This window comes from Macrosteles quadrilineatus, unplaced genomic scaffold (genome assembly GCF_028750875.1).
Source record: "Macrosteles quadrilineatus isolate MER2022 unplaced genomic scaffold, UCM_ALF_1.0 Scaffold_4__1_contigs__length_99947679, whole genome shotgun sequence".
Taxonomy (NCBI): domain Eukaryota; kingdom Metazoa; phylum Arthropoda; class Insecta; order Hemiptera; family Cicadellidae; genus Macrosteles; species Macrosteles quadrilineatus.
Window position 1 is genome coordinate 76,579,394 of NW_026542597.1, and position 16,096 is coordinate 76,595,489.

General features: G+C 33.8%; 1 protein-coding gene across 1 annotated transcript in view; it reads left to right on the top strand.

Moving 5' to 3' along the window:
* The first annotated feature begins 6,751 nt into the window (after nt 1–6,751).
* LOC128993167 (5-hydroxytryptamine receptor 2A-like) overlaps nt 6,752–16,096 on the top strand; it is a 42,744-nt gene continuing 33,399 nt past the window's right edge. The window contains exon 1 of the mRNA XM_054416929.1: nt 6,752–6,842. The gene's annotated coding sequence lies outside the window, so the exon portion shown is untranslated. The remainder of the gene's footprint in view (nt 6,843–16,096) is intronic.

Here is a 16,096-nt window from a genome sequence, read left to right on the forward strand (position 1 = left end):
GATATTGAGGTGTGGTGGTAGAACAACACCTTCAGGCGAGTGGAGTTGTAGGGAGGTGTATGGGGGAGTCTTCTATCTACTGTCATCTCTACATTCAACTACTACACTGAGGTAGCAGGAGGTGATTACTGTTGTGGTTGTAAACACAAGACAATCTCAGTGTATATATTGAGGTGTTATGGTAGAGCAACACCTTAAGGTGAGTGGAGTTGTAGGGAGGTGTTTGGGGGAGTCTTCTATGCACTGATATCTCTACATACAACTACTTCACTGAGATAGCAGAAGATGATTACTGTTGTGGTTGTAAACACAAGACAATCTCAGTGTAGATATTGAGGTGTGATGGTAGAGCAACACCTTCAGGCGAGGGGAGTTTTAGGGGGTACTCGTATGAAATCCTGCGCTCAGCAAGACTTGTATAACTATTATGCACGTTTTAATAAACCTTATTCCCGGTTATATGGCATGGTATACTATTCAAGCAATCTACCTACACTCCATTTACATAGCAGTTATTATTTCAAAATACAATAGCTTACGTCAGAATGAGTTAGATGAAATAAAAATAAACTAATTACAATGTTATCAACGTGGCAGACTTGACGAGGAGACAGATATGATATTCTCTTCTCAGGTATCGTGGCGGGTTAGGTTAGGTTAGGATTTTCCTCTGCCTTTTCAACCCTCGTTCATCAGGTTTGACAGTTCCTTGGCTGACGAAGTTTGAAGTTTTCCAATAAAACGCAAAACGGAACTGGAAGAACGGATTTGGCAGAAACCTGGCAACATTTGGATGCAATTGATCCATTAGTATGAGCAAACAATATTTTGGCTCCTGATTTCATAAACATTTAAAATGAACACAGACTTCTTAAGCCAACCAACATGATGTTTAAGAATTGTTATCGTTTAGATGATTTACTGCTTTATCAAATGATTTAATAAATGAAAACCATATCAAGTATAACATTTTTAAGTGTGTTTTTGATTGTGGTCTGCATGGATATATTTCTTCTTTCAACATGAGACGTATATAAAAAAATAGAACAATAAAATTGTATGCTTAATTTTTAGTAATCAGTAGTTTTCTGAATATTTTCCAGTACTTGTCAGCCATAAAAAAACACAAATAAACCTGGTTATGTAAATATTTGAAATTTAATTTTACTTACTCACCATCAAATTTTACCAAGAATAAAGTGAAAATCTGCACTTGAAACCTTTAGTGAGTCAGATATCAATAATGTATGGAGATGGCTAGACAAGGAAGGATGAAACAGGCGTTGCTGCGATGCATCAAAGCACCTTTGATCAGCATCTGGCAGATGAACATTTATGTCTAATTAATTACATTTCATGTGGATATGGTTTCTAGCAGACAAAAGCTCGTATTGTACATATTAATTGTTATATCGACACACGTTATTGTAGGTATTGAACAACAATACACAGTCCATTATGACGTAGCCATTGCAACATGAGGAAATTTGCAATATAAATTCCAGTTTCGCCTATAAATGTATATACAATGCAATCTATATCTATAAAAGAGGAACTATGTATGTATATATATGTGTATATACGTTATGGACTCCGGAACGCTCGACAGATTGTAATGAAACTTTCAGGCAATATAAAGCATCTTTCAAGGATGGTTCGAGTGAAGTTTGGTGCAGATCCGTCAAAAGGGCTCTGCCCCAGAGGGTTTTAAGTGGGCCAATGTCAGACTTTTTGATCTAGAATGTTTACAAATAAATATAATTTAAAAGCAGATGTTTATTTCACCAACTGTTTTGTACGTTTGAATAACTACAACATTCTGTATTAGCAAGCATTAGTCATGATTTGAAATAGTGCTACAGTGTTTCTACAGATTGCAGCACAGAAAACTATTTTACTTTTGAATAAGTCCAAATGTATTAAGCCCCAATCGCAGCACATCTGTGCACTGAACAACGTTTAAATTCTCCAATGTTAAATATTAAAACATAAAAACCTTTATAAAAGTACTGTATTATAAACAATAAAAGGGATGACTTTTTAAAATGTATGACAACAGCTAATTTGCAACCAAAAGGTGAGTGAGCGTAGCGAACGAACATCAACCTGGAGGCAAGTAAGCGTAGCGAACGAGCTAACCTGAAAACAAGTGAGCGCAGTGAACGAGCTAACCTGAAAACAAGTGAGCGCAGCGAACGATTTCCAACTTGAAGGTGAGTGAGCGTAGCGAACGAACTTCAACCAGGACGTGATTGAGCCATGCGAATACTTATGAAGTTAAGCGGGGCAAAGCCCGCGGGTACAGCTAGTATACTATATAATATGAGCAGTTCATTAATTGGGTCAATAATAAAAAAAAAAACTTAACAACTAAGAAAATGTGTCCACTTAAAGTGGGATCTGTTTGATTAGGAAGTCTGATAAAAATCTTAAACATGCTTGTATATTTTTTATATATATATATATATATATATATATATATATGTTATGCTTGAATAATGTTATTGAATATGTTTTCAATTATATTGAGGGCGTGACTTGGAAGGTATTTAGACAGCAGGAAAACAATCCAGCAGTCACTGGCTAAAATCCCGCCAAATACCAAAGCTGTGTGGTTTTTTCGTAGCACAGTAGTTTATAATTTGCTTGATTTGTTGGTCCGTCTATCCAGGAAAAAAAAAGAATTATTATCAGGGTTAAAGAATATCCTCTGTGTAGGAGAACTTTCTTTAATAAAAACTACATGATAATGGTTTTTTACTATTATTGAACAGGATTATATTCAACGTCTTTTCACAGGACATATACGTTTTTATAAATGATTTAATGTGACCAAAAGTGGTTTCGCAAACACAAAAAAAAAACATTATGCAATACGAAAGTTGAAAACACCAGTTGATTGAAAGGACCTGGCTGCAAATAAATCAACAATCCGAAGTAACTTTACTAAGTAACGAGTATCTTATTTTTCAAAGAAACACGAGGAACTGCAGCAAACTTAATGATGTTGAGCACAATAATAGTTGTAATGAACCGTGTCAGGCGAAGGCCAACGCAAAGTCACGAGAGTTACATCAATCTAACAAACATAGTAAGGAAAAAACCATAGAGTTGCACATTTAGCATACTTATTACCAATGTATTCATAACAAAATTCTCTTGCCAACCATGTTGAATGTTACAAGAAGTGTAAACCTAACACAACATTTACCAGTGAACACGTGGATGTCGATACATGTGATATACTCATTACAGCGTCTCCATGACAACAGACTCCAGGGTCTACGTTATTGGACTGTGTCCAGTCATGTGGAATGTTACATGAAGTGTAAACCTAACACAACATTTACCAGTGAGCACGTGGATGTTGAGACATGTGACATACTCATTACAGCGTCTCCATGACAACAGACTCCAGGGTCTACGTTATTGGACTGTGTCCAGTCATGTGGAATGTTACATGAAGTGTAAACCTAACACAACATTTACCAGTGAGCACGTGGATGTCGAGACATGTGACATACTCATTACAGCGTCTCCATGACAACAGACTCCAGGGTCTACGTTATTGGACTGTGTCCAGTCATGTGGAATGTTACATGAAGTGTAAACCTATCACAACACTTACCAGTGAGCACGTGGATGTCGAGACATGTGACATACTCATTACAGCGTCTCCATGACAACAGACTCCAGGGTCTACGTTATTGGACTGTGTCCAGTCATGTGGAATGTTACATGAAGTGTAAACCTATCACAACACTTACCAGTGAGCACGTGGATGTTGAGACATGTGACATACTCATTACAGCGTCTCCATGACAACAGACTCCAGGGTCTACGTTATTGGACTGTGTCCAGTCATGTGGAATGTTACATGAAGTGTAAACCTAACACAACATTTACCAGTGAGCACGTGGATGTCGAGACATGTGACATACTCATTACAGCGTCTCCATGACAACAGACTTCAGGGTCTACGTTATTGGACTGTGTGTAGCCATGTGGAATGTTACAAGAAGTGTAAACCTAACACAACATTTACCAGTGAGCACGTGGATGTCGAGACATGTGACATACTCATTACAGCGTCTCCATGACAACAGACTCCAGGGTCTACGTTATTGGCCTGTGTCCAACCATGTGGAATGTTACAAGTAGTGTAAACCTAACACAACATTTACCAGTGAACACGTGGATGTCGAGACATGTGACATACTCATTACAGCGTCTTTTTGACGCTTATTATTGGCTCCTTATTTTGGGATGAATTTTAGCTATTGGGAGGTCTGAGCGGGTGGAATTCAGTTTGTCATTTAATTTTCATTTAATTTTCTTTACATTTTGTAAACGACAATTACGTTATATCAAAAAGTGGGCCGATTTTTAAAAATGTATTGTCAGTTGTGGAATAATTGACAAATATATTAAGACATTTTGGTTTACAGAGTTTTTTGTTGAATGGCAATAGACACATTATGACACTTATCGTTTTAAAAGTTACGTTTTGGTGAATTACGACGCACTTGGAATTAAATATGGTACTACTGGTGTGAAAAAATTTATTAGACCACTCTTAACAAATAAGAGGAATAAGAAAACTAAGAAAGGAATGTTTATATTTAGCGATCAACCAAGAGTCCTTGACTGTGACTGCCCTGCATGCCAGACTGTCTCTGTGCCTTTTATGGAGAACATTGCCGGCTTTTATTTGCTCAAGGAAGTGAATATGTGGTCTGATATGCACTATGAATAAAACTATTGTCTCTGTTATGATACCATTTTAGTGGTCATAAAGTGAAAAGGTCTGGCTGTAGAAAACCCAAAAAATCACTAGTAACATTATTTTAGAAATGTTAATTAGGTGTTTGTGTTGATAAACACTTAAAAATGGGAGTAGTTTATTTTCCTCCCGAAACGCGTTTTAGTTATATTACTTAATAAACATTCATACATTTGATCTTAAAATTAAACACGTTATACTATTTTAATCAGCCAATTTCCCAATAGATAAGGTCACAAAAACGAGATGTTATGGAGGTTTAACATTTTTCAAAATTGGCTATTTAATATTACAATTCGAGTTTACTTTTCATGCCTAAACTTTTATTCATTATTGAAACTACGATCAAAATTAAGAATTGAGTGGATGAGCTTATTATTTAAGTTAGGTGTGATGGGTTACTCTAGCAGACGACAGATAAAACCGTAAAAAAGAAATATTAAACTTTTATAATTTTGTAAACTACACTGATAAAATAATAAAATCGTGTTCAGTTTTACATAAAATTCATTATAATGATAGGAGGAATATAGTAATTTATAATTTATACTTGCATATACTAAACGGAGGAGCTGAAGAACTTTCTAAGGACCCACAAGTTGTTAGCTCCGCTTATTTTATAGGTTTTAATTACAGAGTTTGATCAAATTAATATGGTCGAACAGGGTTTCTATATTTTATTCCAAAAAAAGTAGAATTATTGCAACCAATCGTGTAAGTTTATTTAGAAGTTCTAAATGATTTTTTCACCGGATAAGCAATCGATTTTACAGGCTGCAAAGAGTGCAAAGTTTTATAACACAGTCATTAAGTCCATTCAGAGCCGCACATGTTGCATTTAATACTTAATCATACTTGAATCAGAGCTTTAACAGGGATGACGACAGTGGATAATGTTTACAGGGCGTGCTGCATGGTACACAAGACTCTTGTCGTACAGGAGCCACAGTGCCTTCAGGGAGGAGGTCTCTAAACGCATAGCCTGCCATGAAAGTCTCCATAATCACTTCCAAAAGTGAGGTTTGTTGGAAGGAGAAGCTTCTCGTACTTCAATCCAAAGCTGCACCACAATCTCCCCTCTGGCCTCAAATAATTTGCTTGCCACATTTTTGAGGGTAAGCATATTTTTTTAATGTTTTTAATACTCTAAATTGAAATTGCGACCATATGAAGGTACTGTAGTTATTTTAAACCATGGGGTGTAGGATAAGTGGCACGATCTTGTAGTCTTGTTAATGACTAAGGCCGACACATTCCTTTGACAGGACTGTTTATTAATAGCCCATACAGCCAATGGCAACATGGCAACTAAGGGACCTACAGTTTGTGGTATCCGAACCACATTTTTGCCATTTGATTTACGAATTGGTCTAATTATCAGGATAGTACTGCGGATACCCGTAGTAAGGGAATATTTTCTATCCACGGGAGTACTCACTAGTGCGGACGTCAATCCACACCAGGGAGTATCGCATCCACAGATTATGCTTGTATAACCACAATTTTTGACCCCCAAGTAGCTGGATTACAGGACGACGACGGTCACAGTCTAAGAACTAATTGACAATTGTACTCTGACCAATAATTACTTGTTATTAATATTGTTATGTTTCTTGACTCGTTATATTTCGATAGTTAATTTGTTTATTTTTTAATTAAATTATATATTTAACGAAAGTTGTTCTGGAAAGTACGGAGAAACTCGGGATTAATAAACCAATTTTTATTTATAATTATTTAAGTTTTTTCCACATTAATTTCCACAGGTCAACATTACTCATCCAGTCGTGTAGTTTTCTACCGACATGAGCCTGTAACGCGACACCGTGGGTGACTGGCGTGACGGTCTAGCTCTAGTGTGCGTTACACCACGCGCACGCGCAACTCGCGCTCCCGCCAAACAGCGCGTCACGCTGGCCAGTTTACCGCGAAAACTACAGCCGACCACGCGTCGCGCCAAAGCTCCGGCTACGCGGCAGTGTTAACTGAAACAGAAGCGATTGTTGTGAAAACTTTACAGTGCAGTGTGCTGGATATTAGGTAGTTTGTTTGTGAATTGGTAAGTGTGAATCGTATGTACTAGATCTTATGTGATATGAAAACATTAATTTTAGAAACTTACTGCTGTTGCTTAAGTATTTTTTGCATTACAGTAGTATTTTAATTTTGGGAAAATGTCATACATTAAGTTGTATTGGCTAAAAATATATTCATCGACGATTTTCAATTCGATCGTACTTTTTTGTACCAAAAGTATTACTTAAAATTTGTAGCTTTTAAGTAAGTCTTTACATACAACGTTTTATCTCAAGACAGTTGCAATTATAGAAGAAAAATTGATGCTAAATAAAAATCGCACACATCTTAACTATTTTAAATTCTAAACACTACAAATTCACGAAACAACTCGATTTGTTCAGCAAAAGTACAAAAAAATTTATTATTTTAAATATTTATCAAGCTATTGAAATAACTTTCGAATTTATTTAAATATACAAGCAAAAGATATAAGCTTTGAAAGAATAAGAACTCATAATATATATTCATGTAATAAGCTTAACTTTTCGAGGACTATTGTCTCAATTGTTGAGCATTCGAAATCCGCTTACATTCAGTTCAGATTATACAACGCCTTTAGTTTCTCTACTGTTAAGATAATTTTCAAGAGATAAATTGATAGTAAAATTAGTATTTTATACTTTGGTTTTAATTTTTCTAGGCTACATAGCGTAAATTTTTCAATAGGAATTCATAGTTGAACTTGGTTTTATCTTTACATGTTTTTAATTCACATTGTCGTTCTCCGATGGCTTACCTAATAACGGAAAATTATCTTTACACATGTGTTTCGAAATAGACAGCAAATAGGGCCATAACGTAAATTACTGAAGCATTACTAATGCAGACGACGTGGTTATTCTTTTATGCTTACAAACATTGTTTATGGTGTTAGTTGGTTAATTTGTTAGTTACTTATTATTTGAAATATCAGTAATCAACAAACCTATTGTCAACAAATTAAACATAATTCAACTGGGAAAATATCTATCTATACACTCAAAGTACCCCTGCCACAGCAAACCTGCAGACTAAGTGAATTTCCATTTACCTGCTGGGTTTCTACTAAAATATTACCTGAAAATTGTCGGATTTATTACCAATTTAAATGGCATTAATTTTTAATGAGTAGGCCTACCTAAGTTTGTTGAGGGAAGGTATTGAGGTGTGTTTTGATTGGAATTTCGAAAGCTAAGTATGAAATAAACAAAATTGCAAAATTTGATTAAAATATGTCCATAAGAAAACTACAACAGTTTATTAATTCTCCATAAAATTAACATGGGAATTTGAAATTTAAAGTTTTTTTATCACCTCCGTAAAAGTTAGGCAAACAACAACGCTTCAATTTACAAAATTATTTATTTTTTTAAGCTCTACAAAATATTCTGGAAAGAAATTGTAAAATATCATTTTAGAGTCAAAAATTTGGAAAAACCAAATTTTACCTCTTATAACCCCCCATAAACACTCGTTCCCATTGTCCGATCATGCTGGTTCGCGAACTCGTTCGTATAAACGTAGGTTTACACGTTTGTACCAAATTTCATCAAAATTGGATCATTTTTGCTTGAGTTTTCATTGTTTATGATTTAGCAGAGTGACGAATGATAACTAAAAATGTCCCTATGATCACTATTTCCTTTAGGGCTTCGCCCCCCATGAGTTTGATTTATTTCAAAGAATGTTTTGCTGGACTTAGCTTTCAAAGGTTCAATGATGCTGAGAATTGAGTAACTTTTTGTATAATGGTTTTAGATGTTTAAACTTTGAATTAATGCCAATTAAACCTGAACCTTATGGCAATATTATGGATTATTGTGGCTGAACCCTTGCTTTAATGTTTAATCACTCTTTATGGTGTGGATCTACAAATCAACAAATAAGATTTATTTTGTAAGTTATTGGTTTTATTAACCTTATAACTGCCTGAAACGAGTATAGGCCTAACCTTCAAAAGGTAATAGCACCGGTATTATATTTTTCGTTTTGCCTTGCGAATAAGTTTTGAATCGTATTGAAATGCGCAACTAACGCAATACAGTAAGTATTTTGTAAAACGTGTTTCCACTTCAGTTAATAGGGATATAAAACATATCATAGTGTTATATGAGTCTCCATTACAGTTTGGCATAATGAAATAGTTATTTCATTCAACTAGTGTGTAAAATGGCACTTTGCTGCACACGTGAAAAGTTTCTCGATTGCAGCAAAGCCACTTTGCGCTCGTGTTAAACTTTATATTTTTCCTACAGTTACTATTAACAATAGGAATAATAAGTCTTTCAAACACTCAACAACACGGTTAGGTTGAATCGAAACTTTGAACGAAATGGGAAACACTGCACCAGCTGATCGTAGTCTTAGTATCTTTAAGTGTTGTCAACTTAATCTCAAGCGTAAACGTATTCCTTGCCTAATGAAGTACATATGCTTTATAATTGAGCTCTTCCAATCAAAATTAAAAATATAAAGCTCAAATTAAAAAAAAAACATAGCACAAGTCAGTAGAAATAAACTTAATTGTTGTGTGAGATTAAGTTAGGTTAGAGTGGTAAATTAAGCTTATCATTACATACAGCCACTAAAAAAATATCAGCTGATATGATGAAAACATACTCTCCCTAATAATGGTTCTTTACCACGAATATTAGAACAGAAACGTCAAGGATCAAAAACGTAAACAAATGACGTCACTGTCCCAAAACCTATCCTAATGACATTTTACAAGTACGGTTTGGACTTTTTTCACAGGTCCATTAAAATAATAATGCAAACGAATCTTTACTTTCGGGCCAGTGAAGTAAATTTGTTTATGTTTATGTTCCGTACCGTCTCGTTTCTACAGTTTTAACATTCGTGTTCTTTTCTAAATGTCTTTTTTTACACTAATCAAAATACCCAACATGCATGATCCAAAATTGTTATTCGATTTTACAGTGCTATCATGTGGATACATATCCTAAAGATAAAATATGTAAACATATGCATCAGTACCGGTAGGCGTTGGTGTGGATATCATGGAGAATCATCGTGAAATCATAAATACTGTAATACATATACTGTATAATTAAAACAATAATGGCTTTCTCTGTAGCTTCCCTTTTTAAGCTGTCTTACTTAACCGATTTTCACGGTAGTTGTGTCATTTTAAAGCTTATGATTCAGCGTACCTGTGAATGGTAATAAAAAAATGTATTTTCTTAAGGGTTTCGCCATCCTTGCATTTCAATTATTTTTCAAGTTCACTTTAAAGTATCCAGTATTGAACAACATTCTTTATAACAGTTTAAATATCAATTGCGATATAATAGCTGATCCTTCAGTTGAATGTTTTATTGTAAACACGAAACAGAAACGGTTTATGAACACGAATTTTAATACTGTACTTTTATAATTGCAATCTGATTGAGGTACGTAAGTAACTCTTCGGTCCTTATTGTGTAGGTCTTTGAAAGTAAAATGGTATTACATTGTTATTTTTACCTTTGGCTTAAGTATTGAACAGAAAGGGTCCCCTCGTCTACGATCAGTTTTAATTTGAGATAGAATCGATTAGTTTGTGTAATTTTGCTTTTTTTTAATCATTCTAAATTCGGTAAAATCCGCTTCAAATAAATTAATTACACATCAACACTTTTCCCAGTAATGCTAATTTTAACCTTCCCCAAAGGTTTCAAACACACAACGAGTCAGTTTCCATTTGCTGCATTAACAAGATTCGCCAAAGCTCTTGTAGGTCGCAGATGGTTCCTCTTGATTTGTCATTTAAATCAAGAACTTTGCAAGCTGATCCATATTTAAATGCATCCCCTAACTGAATATCTATTCAATATAAGGTTTGAGAGCAAGTGCCATGGTTTGCATTTGCCATTTCATTTGTGATTGGATATTATATCTGGCTCAATTTGATTTCGAAAGATTGAGGAATACGTGATAAAAATATTTTATGTCAATTTGTTTTTACGGTGAATATTTCATCGAGGGTGGTTCAGCGTTGTAAAAATTTAAATATTAGCTGCTTATTATAGACGGGACGTCAGTGTATAGAATATTTTTCAGACTTGACTTAGGGTTTAATACAGAATGGTGAACCCTATTTTTAAGGGTCTTAGAACATATTATTCCTATATAATAACAGCAGATAATACCATAAGGTGATGTTTCACTTTTAAAATATCATTAAAATTAACTGAGTAAGTGTATTTATTGTTTTCAAAAATATGTTCATAATAACCAAATTAGATTTTAAATTTTCGATTCCTGTTTACTGACAATCAATCAATCAATCAATTATTGAGATGGGGACGCCACCTAGGTGCGTATTTTAACCCAAATATGAGTGAAGGATGAGTGTAGAATGGTGTGTGATGACCCCTTTCAGTTAAGAGTTTAAACATAATATTTGGCTTACATTTGAATAACAAGCTAAGTGAAGTTTGGTGTATTTTTGAACGTTTCTAACATTGTTTAGCTAATTTAGTCCTTTTGTAAGTCTATTGGTATACCGGTATGAAAATGTCTAGCGCTCAAGATTTGAGGTTAGATTTTTATATAATTTAAAAAAATCTTAGTAAACATTGTAGAGTACTCCGTAGCCTCCTCTCACAAAAGGCCGTGTCTTTGAGTATGGCAACGTCGTACAGGCCACCTTGTTGCCATTATAATAACAGTAATAACAAACGTGTACATTTGAACATTGCGCAGAACCTCCATTATGAATTAGTGCAACAGCTGTTTTGGTAGGACGGGGCTGCGACGTTGCCACTTTTGTCTCGCTGCAGCATTGTAGGAGCCCATGGTTACTCTATGTACATTACTAGATATGAAAAGTTAACACAAACTGAACACATGTCTTTGGAAACGTGATACATACCAGTATAATAAAATATTTATAAAATGTAGGTTCGGCGTTATTTTAAGTTTAGTTCACTTATGAAATTGTAGGTAGTCTACCATTTAACATTTGTCTTGTAAACATAGTTACGGCACTACAATAATATTAATTGCTTTTTATAACGATTGATAATTATTGCCCACCAATGGAGAATGGTCAATGACATGAAAATATTAGATTTTGGTTTCAACAGATCAAGATTCTTTAAAGATAGTTTATAAACATACGAGTAGACGGATACAGGGAGTATACATTTATTGCTTGCACAGCTCAGCAGATGTATTCTGAGAAACACAAATGTTTGATTCATAGTCGTTTACGGCTGGAGGCATATAGGTTACGTTCTTCTTCCTATTACCAATTCTATGCGGGAAACCAGCTAGTGTATTGTATGGCTCAAGTAAATGCCATGTAGCTTTATAGTTCACGAGGGATGAGATTATTTCATTTTCTTTAAACATTCATTCTAGACAGTTTAAAAGGTGTATTAGTTCTGTTGTATGAAAATTGGGATTATTTATACCTGTTCTTAAGATCCAGCCGTTTCAGGTATTATATCTGATGACATACTTGATCAATAAATGAAGTATCACATAAGATTAAAAAATCTGCATTATCTCAATGAATATTTTAACCAATTATATGTAGAAAATGTACAACAATTGTGCTTGGCTACTTTTTTTTTAAGAGATCATAATGGGAAACGTTTCCCTCTCGAAACATGTAGATGTAGTATAAGAGTATTAATTTCACATATTTTATTCAATGTTCATAATCAGAAGGAATTCCGATATTATGTTTCACAATGATCTACCTTCAATATTAATAGGTTCAATGCAACAATTTTAAAGGAGCTAACCAAGTTGTATAGGGAAATAAGCAAGCAAACTACGAACATTAATTTTAATCTCGATAGCGATTCATGAAAAAAAACTTGAGTTCATTGCGAATCCATTTAAGACTAGTAACATATTTCCAGTTCTAAATAGTGTTTAAGTTAATTGAAATGTTTCGAGTAAGGTTAAATGAATGATTAAATTTTTCTTGTGATAATTCAGAAATGGGGTTTAAAGTTTGGCACGGATTTCTTCACAATCTCATGGATTTGTTCTGATTACTGTATTAAATAATATAACAACAATATATTTTCAGAACAAAACTTCCCCTACTTATGATTATATACTATTAGGCCTCCATATTTTGTCTAAACCAAAGAAAGAAAGAAAGAAGTCAAAAAACACTTACCTCCATAAAGTAAATAAACTGTTCACACACAAACACAAAATTAAGGTGACCTTAGGCTAGGCGCACACGAGCGATTATTTTGAGGCGACTATTTCATCGGCCGATCTGTGCATCATGTATTTGAATTGAAGCGCGCACACAGGCGATCGAGAATTGCGCCCGCCGATTTTAAAATCTGGGTTTTTCCACAGATTCGTAGGCGAGGCGATTGTCGCCCGAAAATCTGTAACGTACAGGTTGTTATCAGTCCGCGCACACGGTCGACTAAAAATTCGGCCAGTCGCTTGTTGTTCTCCACAAGAGTCTGTGAACTTCGGTACTTCAGTGTGAGTTGTGTTGTTTCTTTGCTAAAAAAGGCCACAGCTGTTATAATAAAAACTGAAACTTTCAAAAGACATTCTTAAAGAACTGTTTACTGTCATCTTGTAAAGTGTATAGTTTATAAAACTGTCGATTTAAAAGTCTCTGACTGACTATCGGATGAACCCAATATTTAAGTTGTCTTCTTTTTTATTTTGATCTAATTAGAAGAGCACAAACATAGGTTAATTCAACAATGTCCATTTTAGTACAGCTTAAACGCATTAAAAAAATCCATTTCTCGACTAAAAAATCGCCACGTGTGCGCCTAGACATAAATCAAGGGCAATTTTTTTTGGCCGATTTTTTTATCGGCCGATCGAAAAATTGACCGTGTGCGCCAGGCCTTACTGAGCAATTTAATTGCTGGAATCACGCAAGGATAGTAAATAAAAACATCGGTCTTTGAGTAAGTTTTCCAGCTAAGCAAACTTGGAGTTCTATTCGTCCACACTTCATTTGCCTCGCCTATTTACTTTCAACTAACTAGCGGTTACATGACAATGCTCAAAACGAATGGCTAACTAAACTGACTGAGCGGTTGAAATGAGGAATTGGCACACATTTGTTACCTAGTGTAAAATTCCCTTTGTTCTTTGCCTGCATCTCTGTGGTTGTTAGTCCAAAAATGTTAGGTTTGACAGTTTTATTACATTTAATTGGTGAAATCTATATTTATTTTATTGCGATGATTTTTTTTATTGGCTTAAGGGTAAAATATGAAAAAAATATTTGATTTTTATCAATCAAGTTTTATTTTGAAGAAAAAAACAATCGTTACAAAAATGTATTTTATATAGTGAATTACTAAAAATATGAAATGTTATGGTATGAAATTAGGTTGTAAGAGTAAAATAATTTTTAAAAATTGCCTACAAAAACATTCTGGGAACAAATTTAAATAAAACATATTCAAAGATAATTGCTAATTTTTGATGTAGTTAAATATTTTTTGTAGCAATTGCAAATGCTCTAACTATTCAGCAAAGTCTATTAATTTTTTATTTAGAAGAGTTTAAATCAAAGTCTGTAAACAAAACTATCCACTTGAAATCATATATTTTTTTATTGTGCTCATTCAGTAAAGATTAATAGAATTAAACTCCAATACAGGTAAATACCCCCGTCGCAGCAAACCTGACAACTAAGCGAATTTCCATTTGTCTGAATTGATTTTCAATTAAATATATTTAAATAACATTATAGGTCGAGTACCTAGGTTTGCTGCAACAAGGAAACTAATAAAGTGTGTTTTTTAGTAAAATATTAATAGCTTAGTACAAAATAAATAAGTTTGCCAAGTTTGATCAAAATATATCCATAAACAACCAAACTACAACATTTTACAATATTCTCCAATCTCCATAAGAATAACATGGGAATTTTAAATTTACAATTTTTTAAATTTTCTCCGTTACCAATAACCGTACAAAAATACTTTTATATACAAAATTATTTGTTTTTTTAAGCTCTTTAAAAAGGCATAAAGAGAAATTGGGAAACTTTGGGTTTTGAGGGTCAAAAGTGAGAAAAACCAATTTTTACCCCATAAAACCCCCCGTAAAGCCCGGTACCCATGGTCCGATCATGCTGGTTCGCGAACTCATTCAAGTTTATTGCGCTTTACACCTTTAAACTAAATTTCATCAAAATCGGACAAAAATTACTCAAGTTATCGCGTTCACGGACACACACACACACACATATATATATAAATCTATATATATACATATATAAAAATTTGAACGAATGGTGTTTTTGGCCTCTGGGGACATCAAAATGAAAAAGTAAATCGCTCCCGGGCTTAGGTCTTACCATGCCACCTACGGTAATAGCTACTTCCCTATAGGGAAATTCGCTAAAAACAAATCCTGCACAAAATTTTAAATAACACCGTTGGACGTGTACAGTATCAAGTTAAGTTTTACAGATAACACTAAAATAATAAAATTACACGTTACAATAAACAATAAATAGCCTAGGATGATAAGGTTATTAAAGATTATATGGAACAAATTTTTCTTATGATTAGTAATTTTAGTAGGAATTAAAAACCAGATTTGTTATAATTATGAAATGGCCAAAACAGAGTTATAGAATTCTGTTCTATACGTCTAGTCAGTTAGTTATTTCTTGCGATTGTTTATCAATAATTTCATATTTGAACAAATGTATCTTTAATGACATTTTAATTAACTCTGACAAGAAAGATACGACGATACATTTTTAAAATATTTAGTATTCTCTGGAATGATTAGAAGAGGGAAGTGTATTTGTAAAGTTTGCCCTCGAAACAAAAACACATTTACATCAACGCACTCTAGAATTACCGGACATCAAAACATGTTTTGGATGTATCAACAGACTGAGCATTCTACTCCTACTTACCCAATTCAACAACAATATTTGTTTAATTAACTAATCTCTATTGAATACCCAAATTGATTGATTTGTTTATTATTGTTCTATAGTGAACGTTACTAAGGTACATGGATAGTTTAATTGTTTATCCAATTAATGTATGGGTGCAAATTGGTGCAAATTCTCTTTCTTCTTCTTCTTCTGGAGAAAAAATCCGCCTGAAATTACATAATTACAGATTTAGCAACTAGTTCAGAGTTTCACATAATCAATTTATTCACAATTAAATGGTATAATAAAATAAATGTTGTACATAGTACAGAGTTACTTTATACCAACCAGCCTTTTTCTATTGCTTAGATGTTAATTATATAACTTACAAAGAAAATACA